The sequence below is a fragment of the Physeter macrocephalus genome, chromosome 16, assembly GCF_002837175.3.
Source record: "Physeter macrocephalus isolate SW-GA chromosome 16, ASM283717v5, whole genome shotgun sequence".
NCBI lineage: Eukaryota > Metazoa > Chordata > Mammalia > Artiodactyla > Physeteridae > Physeter > Physeter macrocephalus.
Window position 1 is genome coordinate 97,451,521 of NC_041229.1, and position 9,069 is coordinate 97,460,589.

A 9,069-nucleotide genomic window follows, 5' to 3' on the forward strand; every position below is an offset into this window, starting at 1 on the left:
AGGTGGATGGACCTAAAGTCTGTCATACAGAGTGAAGTAAATCAGAAAGAGAAAAACAAATACCATATGCTAACACATATATATGGAATCTAAGAAAAAAAAAAGTGTCATGAAGAGCCTAGGGGCAAGATGGGAATAAAGATGCAGACCTACTAGAGAATGGACTTGAGGATATGGGGAAGGGGAAGGGTAAGCTGTGACAACGTGAGAGAGTGGCATGGACATATATCCACTACCAAACGTAAAATAGATAGCTAGTGGGAAGCAGCCACATAGCAAAGGGAGATCAGCTCGGTGCTATGTGACCATCTAGAGGGGTGGGATAGAGAAGGTGGGAGGGGAGGAGATGCAAGAGGGAAGAGATATGGGAACATATGTATATGTATAACTGATTCACTTTGTTATAAAGCAGAAAGTAACACACCATTGTTAAGCAATTATACTCCAATAAAGATGTTTTAAAAAAAATAGACACATGCACCACAGTGTTCATTGAAGCACTGTTTACAATAGCCAGGTCATGGAAGCATCCTAAATGCCCATTGACAGACGAATGGATAAAGAAGATGTGGGACATATGTACAATGGAATATTACTCAGCCATAAAAAGGAACGAAATTGTGTCATTTGTTGAGACGCGGATGGATCTAGAGACTGTCATACAAAGTGAAGTAAGTCAGAAAGAGAAAAACAAATATCATATATTAATGCATATATTTGGAACCTAGAAAAAATGGTACAGATGAACAGGTTTGCAGGGCAGAAATTGAGACAGAGGTGTAGAGAACAAACGTATGGGCACCAAGGGGGGAAAGTGGTGGGGGCTGGGCGGGGGGGTGGTGTGATGTATTGGGCGATTGGGATTGACATGTATACACTGATGTGTATAAAATTGATGACAAGAACCTGCTGTATAAAAAAATAAATAAAATTGGGCTTCCCTGGTGGCGCAGTTGTTGAGAATCCTCCTGCCGATGCAGGGGACACGGGTTCGTGCCCCGGTCTGGGAAGATCCCACATGCCACAGAGCGGCTGGGCCCATGAGCCATGGCCGCCGAGCCTGCGCGTCCGGAGTCTGTGCTTCGCAATGGGAGAGGCCACAACAGTGAGAGGCCCGCGTGCCACAAAAAAATAAATAAATAAAATCAATCAATCAATCAATCAATCAATAAAATATAATTCAAAGAAAAGAAAAGAAATAATAGAGTAGTAGCTCTTCCAGATATTAGAAATTATTATAAGGCTATAATAATTCTACTAATCGTTACTAAAACAAAACACTTACTCTGTGCCAGGTACTGTTTTAAGCACTTTCACTGTAATAATTCATTTAATCCTCACAACAGCTCATTGAGATTAACTTGCTCAAGCTCACAGAGTTAATAAGTGGCAGAGGTTGAATTTAAACTCAGGTACTCTGGCTCCAGTGTACCTGCTCTTCATCACCATGCTATACAAACTTTCATTACTGGAACATGAATAGATAAGTAAAAATCAATGGACCAGAGTGAGAAGCCTAGAAATTGACCCAAATATGAAAATGGAGTTAACCTGCGTTGGGAGAGGGAGGACATTTTAAATCAATGAGCATAACTGGTAGCCATCTTTTAAAAATAAAGGGATTCCTTCCTCACACCTTACATGAAAATAAATTCCAGATGGATAAAAAATTTCAGTGTAAAAAAAAAAATGAAACCATAAACATACTCAAAGAAACCACAGAAAAGTGTTTTTATAGTTTGACAGAAAGCAAAGCCTTTCTTAATCTGACTGAGAACATCAAAGCCATAAAAGAAAAGATTGATATATTTCATTAGATAAAAGGGATGAAAAATCTGCTTGACAAAAAAATCCTATAAATAAGGATAAAAGATTAACAACAAAGAAGGAGAAATATTTGCAATGTATATCACAGGTGAAGGGCTAATTTCCTTACATATGGAGTTCCTAAAACCCAATAATAAAAATAATAAAAACTCAGTAGAAAATTGAATGAAGGAAACGAACAGAAAATTCAAGCAAAAGATTGTATAAACCGTTCTTAAAAATACTTTTTTAACAGTAGCTTGATTGAGATATAATTCACATGACATACAGTTCACTTACTTAAAGCATGCAATTCAGTGGTTTTTAGTATATTCACAGAGTGGTGCAACTATTACCACAATCTATTTTATTTAATTTTTTTAATTTTTAAAATTTATTTTTTTATACAGCAGGTTCTTATTAGTTATCCATTTTATACATATTAGTGTATATATGTCTATCCCAATTGCTCAATTCATCCCACCACCACCACCACCTCCCGCCACTTTCCCCCTTGGTGTCCATGTTTGTTCTCTACGTCTGTGTGTCTATTTCTGCCCTGCAAACCGATTCATCTGTACCATTTTTCTAGGTTCCACACATATGCATTAATATACGATATTTGTTTTTCTCTTTCTGACTTACTTCACTCTATTTTATTTTTTTAAAGGATTAGATTTTTTAAGATAATTTGTATTTGTTTATTTATGGCCGCACCATGTGGCATGTGGGATCTTAGTTCCCCCATGAGGGATTGAACCCGTTCCCCCTGCAGTGGAAGCCCTGGAGCCCTAACCCCTGGACCACCAGGGAATTCCCACCACAATCATTTTTAGAACATTTTTATCACCCACTCTTCGCCGCCCCCACACACAAAAAAAATACTCAGCAGTAACTCTAATTACTAAATACTTACCCCTACTCTTTCCACTACTCACCCTCCCACTTCCAGCCCTAGGCAACCACCAGTCTACTTTCTGTCTCTATGGATTTGCCTATTCTGGACATTTCATGTAGATGGAGCCATACAATATGTGGGCTTCTTTGTCTGGTTTCTTTCACTTAGAATAATGTTTTCAAGGTTCGTCCATGTTGTAGAATGTATCATATCCATACCATATTTCTTTTTTATGGCCAAATAATATTTCATTATATGGATATTCAATGGATATTTATCTACTCATCCATTGACAGACATTTGGGTTGTTTCTACTTTTTTGGCTATTATGAATAATACTGCTACAAACATTTGTGTAGAAGTTTTTATGTGAAAATATGCTTTCACTTCTCTTGGGTATATACCTAGTAGTGGGATGCTGGATCATATGATAATTCTATGTTCAACTTTTTGAGGAACTGCCTGCCTACCTGCCTGCCTGCCAAAATGGCTGCACCATTTTACATTCCCACCAGTAATATATGAGGGTTACCATTTCTCCAGATTCTTGCCACCACTTGTCTTTTTTTCTTTTTTTAATATAGTTGACATACAATGTTATGTTAGTTTCAGGAGTACTACATAGTGATTTGACATTTGCATAAATTATGAAGTAACCACCATTATAAGTCTAATATCCATCTGATCCCATACAAAGTTGTTACAGTATTATTGACCATATTCCTTATGCTGTATGTTACATCCTTGTAGCTTGTTTATTTTATAACTGGAGGTTTACCTCTTAATCCACTTCACCTATTTTGTCCCCCCACCTTCCTGGCAATGACCCATTTGTTCTCTGTGTCTATTGAGACTGTTTTCATTTTGTTTTGTTTGCTTGTTTGTTTTTGTGGTTTTTTTTGTAGATTCCACATATAAGTGAGATCATGTAGATCTCACTTTGTCTTTGTCTGACTTATTTCACTTAGCGTGATACCCCCTAGATTATCAATGTTGTTGCAAATGGCAAGATTTCTTTTTTGTGGCTAATATTCCATTATATATCTACACCACATCTTCTTTATCCATTCATCTATCAATAGACACTTAGGTTGCTTCCATATCTTGGATATTGTAAATAATGCTGCAATGAACATTGGTATGCATCTATGTTTTTGAAATAGTGTTTTTGTTTTCTTTGGGTAAATACCCAGAAGTGAAATTGATGAATCATATGGTAGGTCTATTTTTATTTTTTTGAGGAACCTCCATACTGTTTTCTATAGTGGCTGCACCAATATACAAAACCACCAATAGTGCACAAGGTTTCCCTTTTCTCCACATTTTTGTTGTCTTTTTGATGATAGCCATTCTGACAGTTGTGAGGTGATATCTCATTGTGGTTTTTACTTGCATTTCTGAAATGATTAGTGATGTTGCACATCTTTTCATCTGTCTGTTGGCCATCTGTGTGTCTTCTTTGGAAAAATGTCTATCTGTGTCCTTTGCCCGTTTTTTAATTGGATTATTCGGGTTTCTGCTATTGAGTTGTAGAGTTCCCCATATACATTGAATATTAACCCTTTATCAGATACATGGTTTGCAAATATTTTCTCCCATTCTGTAGGTTGCCTTTTCATTTTATTAATTGTTTCTTTTGCTGTGGAGAAGCTTTTTAGTTTGATGTAGTCCCTCCTGTTTATTTTTTGCTTTTGTTGCTTGTGCTTTTGGTGTCATATATCCAAAAACTTGTTGCCAAGATCAGTGTCAAGGAGCTTTTCCCTTATGCTTTCTTTTAGGAGTTTTATAATTTCAGTCTTACATTAGTCCTTAACCCATTTCAAGTGATTTTTTGCGCATTGTGTAAGATAGAGGTCCAATTTCATTATTTTGCATGTGAGTATCCAGTTTTCCCAGCATCATTTATTGAAGAGACTATTCTTTCTTGGCTATCTTGTCAAATATTAATTGATCTTATATGTATGGGGTTATTTCTGGGCTCTCGAGTTTGTACCATTACTCTGTCTGTTTTTATGCCAGTACCATACTGTTTTGATTACTTTAGCTTTGTAATATAGTTTGAAATCGGGACGTGTGATGCCTCCTGCTTTGTTCTTTCTTTTCAGGATTGCCTTAGCTCTTCAGGGTCTATTGTGGTTTCATATGAATTTTAAGATCTTTTTTTTTCTATTTCTGTGAAAAATGCCATTGGAATTTTTAAAGGGATTACATTGAATCTATGTTGGCTTTGGGTAGTATGAACATTTTAACATTATTGATTCTTGCAGTTGGTGAACACAGATATCTTTGCCTTTGTTTGTGTCTTCAATTTCTTTCATCAAAGTCTTGCAGTTTTCAATGTACAGATCTTTCACCTTCTTGAATAAGTTTATTCCTAAGTATTTTATTGTTTTTGATGCCATTGTGAATGGGATTATTTTCTTTATTTCTTTTTCAGATAGTTTGTTGTTAGTGTATAAAAATGCAACTGATTTTTGTATGTTGATTTTGTGTCCTGCAACCTTACTGGATTAATTTGTTAGTTCTAACAGTTTTTTGGATTGGATTGTAGTTTTTAGGATTTTCTATATGTAAGATCATATCATCTGCAAACAGAGACAGTTTTACTTCTTCCTTTCTGATTTTGATGCTTTTTATTTCTTTTTCTTGGCTAATTGCTCTGGCTAAAACGTCCAGTACTATGTTGAAAAGAGGTGGTGAGAATCAGCACCCTTGTCTTGTTCCTGATCTTAGAGGGAGAGTTTTCACCCTTTCACCACTGAATATCTTGTTAACAGTGAACTTGTCATATACAGCCTTTATTTTGTTGAGGTGCATTCCTTCTGTATCCAAATTGTTCAGAGTTTTTAATCATGAAAGCAGGCTGGGGCTTTCCTGGTGGCACAGTGGTTAAGAATCCACCTGCCAATGCAGGGGACACGGGTTCGAGCCCTCGTCCGGGAAGATCCCACATGCCGCGGAGCAACTAAGCCCGTGTGCCACAACCACTGAGCCTGCACTCTGAGCCCGTGAGCCACAACTACTGAGCTCACCCGCCACAACTACTGAATCCCGCACACCTGGGGCCTGAGCTCTGCAACAAGAGAAGCCACCATAATAAGCCCGTGCACCACAACGAAGAGTAGCCCCCGCTCACCGCAACTAGAGAAAACCCATGAGCAGCAAGGAAGACCCAACACAGCCAAAAATAAGTAAATTAAATAAATAAATTTAAAAAACAAAAAAGGAGGCTGAGTTTTGTGGATATATGTTTTTACTTCTCTTGGGTAAATACCTAAGGGTGAAATTGCTGACAAATTGTTTTCCAAATTGGTTGTACTGTTTTACACTACTATCAGCAATATCTGAAAATTCCAGTTGTTACACATCCTTGGTAACATTTGGTCTTGTCAATCTTCTTTTTTCCTCCAGCTTTGAGATATAATTGACATATAACATTGTGTAGGCTTAAGGTGTACTATGTGATGATTTGATATATGTGTATGTTGTGAAATAATTACCACAATAATGTTATTTTTTAAAATATGGACTGCTTCACAATTTTGTGTATCATCCTTGCACAGGGGCCATGCTAATCTCTGTATTGTGCCAATTTTAATACATGTGCTTCTGAAGCAAGCATAGTCTTTTTAAGTTTAGCTTTTCTAATGGGTATGAAGTAACCTTTCTAGTATCTCATGGTTTTAATTTGCATTTTCCTGACGACTAATGATGTTGAACACTTTTTTATTGCTTATTGACCATTTTTCCTCTGTGAAATGCCTCTTCAAATCTTTTGCCCATTTTTATTTTTTTTAACTTTTTTTAAAATTATTTTTTGATGTGGACAATTTTTAAAGTCGTTATTGAATTTATTACAATATTAACTTCTGTTTTATGTTTTGGTTTTTTGGCCACGAGGCATGTGGGATCGTAGCTCCCCGACCAGGGATCGAACCCGTAACCCCTGCATTGTAAAGTGAAGTCCTAACCACTGGACCACCAGGGAAGTCCCTTGCCCAATTTTTAGTGGGTTGTTTATTTTAATCATTGAGCAGCAGTTCTTTATATACTCTGGATGCAAGTGAGATATGTGTATTGCAGATCTCTCTCCCATTCTTTGGCTTGTTTATTTATTTCCTTAGTGGAGTCTTTTATTGAGCAGAAGTTTTAAAAATCGATTTTTTCTTTTATGGTTAGGTCTTCTGGGTCTGCTCTAAAAAAATCTTTGCCTACACTAAGTTTGTAACAGTATTACTCTACATTTTCTTCTAAAAGCATTAGAAATTTAGCTTTTATGCTTAGGTATATAATCCATCTTGAATTAATTTTTGTGTGTGGTTTGAAGTTGAGGTCAGGGTTTTGTTTTGTTTTTTTCCATATGGATAGCTAGCTGTTTGTTCCAGCACCACTCTTTGAAAGACTTCACCTTTCCCACTTAATTGTTTTGGTTCCTTTGTAAAAGAAATCAGTTGATTATATAAGTGTGGGTGTATTTCTGGATTCTCTATTTTGTTCCATTGATCTATTTGTTGAACTTTAGTCTTGATTACTTTATCTTTATAGAAAGGTAGTGTATGCCCTTCAACTTTTGCATTTTCCAGATTGTTTTGGTCATTAGAGGTCCCTTGAATTTCCATATAACTTTTAGAATAAATATCAATTTCTACACACAACAAAAAGCCTAACAAGAATTTGATTGACGTATCCATTGAAAAGCATTTCTAAGTTTGTGGTTGATTTTCGACTGTGGCTTATTGTGATATTACAATTGATTTTTTTTTTTTCAATTTCGGTTTGGTCAGATTTTGTTTGGGGATTTTTCTCTAGAAATTACCTAAGGAAGGAAGTATTAGGGGACCTGAATGAAAGAAGAGGCATACTGTATTGTGTTCCAGGTTCAGATTCAAAACTGTAAAGAATTAATTCTACCTAAAATAAAGTTATTAATTCACTACAAAAAAAAAGAATTTGATTGAGATATGAAGAATCTGTAGATCAATTTGGGGAGAATTCTTATCTTTGCAATATTGACTCTTCCAATCCACGAACATAGTAAATTTTTTCTTAGGTCTTCTTTAATGTCTCTCAGCAATACTTTATAGTGTTTAATATACAGATCTTACATATTTTATTAAATTTATCTATATATTTCATGTTTTGTGCTACTATTTTAAATAGCGTTATTTTTTTTCAAAGTTTTTAAATTAAATTAAATTTTATTTTAGTTTCGTTTAGTTTATTTTTGGCTGCATTGGGTCTTCATTGCTGCACGAGGGCTTTCTCTAGTTGCGGCGAGCAGGGGCTACTCTTCGTTGCGGTGCGCGGGCTTCTCATTGCGGTGGCTTCTCTCATTGTGGAGCACGGGTTCTAGGAGCGCGGGCTTCAGTAGTTGTGGCACGCAGGCTCAGTAGTTGTGGTGCACGGGCTTAGTTGCTCCACGGCATGTGGGATCTTCCCAGACCAGGGCTCGAACCTGTGTCCCCTGCATTGGCAGGCAGGTTCCTAACCACTACGCCACCAGGGAAGCCCTAAACAGCGTTATTTTTAAAATTTATTTTCTTTACCAACTTTTCATTGCAAGAACATAGAAATATAATTCCTTTTTGTATATTCCTCTTATACCCTGAGACTTTGCTAAATTCACTTATTATTTCTCGTAGTTTTTTTGTAGATTGCTAAGAATCTTCTACATGCAAAATCATGTCATATGCAAATCAGAGGCAGTTTTACTTCTTTCTTTCCAGTCTCTGTGGGTTCTTTTCCTTTTTCTTTCTTTATTGCACAGAGTAGGACCTCATTACAATGTTAAATAGAAGTGGTGAGAGCAGATATCTTTGCTTTGTTCCCAATCATGGCAGAAGAGTTTTCAATCTTTCATATTAAATATGAAGTTTTTCATGGATGTCTTTATTAGGTTGAGGAAGTTTACTTTTATTCTTAGTTTGCTGAGAATTTTTATTGTGAATTGGTATTCGATTTTTAATTGGTTTTCTGCATCTATTGAGATAACATATTATTTTCCCCTTTATGCTATGATGTGAATAAATCCACCTTAGTCGTGATTTATTATCATTTTTATATATCTATCATTGGATTCCTTTTACTAATATTTTGTTAATGATTTTTGCATCTATCTGCATAATGTATTTAGGCTGCTGTTTTCTTTTCCTGTAATATCTGTCTGGAGTGTCAGGATGATGCTGGCCTCATACAATGAGTTTGGAAGTATTTCCTCCTGTCATTTTTGAAGGCATTTATGTAATATTGGTAATATATATATATCTTTTTTAAATGTCTCTTTTTCTAGGCTGACTTTTCTGAACTTTTTTTTTTTTTTTTTTTTTTTGCGGTACGCGGGCCTCTCACTGTTGTGGCCCCTCCCG

The 9,069-nt window shown here is 36.0% G+C and overlaps 1 protein-coding gene and 1 pseudogene across 4 annotated transcripts in view; one reads left to right on the forward strand and one right to left on the reverse strand.

Annotated features, from left to right (window-relative positions):
- Positions 1–9,069, forward strand: part of LOC114488012 (centriolar satellite-associated tubulin polyglutamylase complex regulator 1-like) — a 157,820-nt gene that overhangs the window by 124,640 nt on the left and 24,111 nt on the right. The gene's annotated exons all lie outside the window — the stretch shown is intronic.
- LOC112067468 (uncharacterized) lies at positions 6,223–6,322 on the reverse strand (annotated as a pseudogene).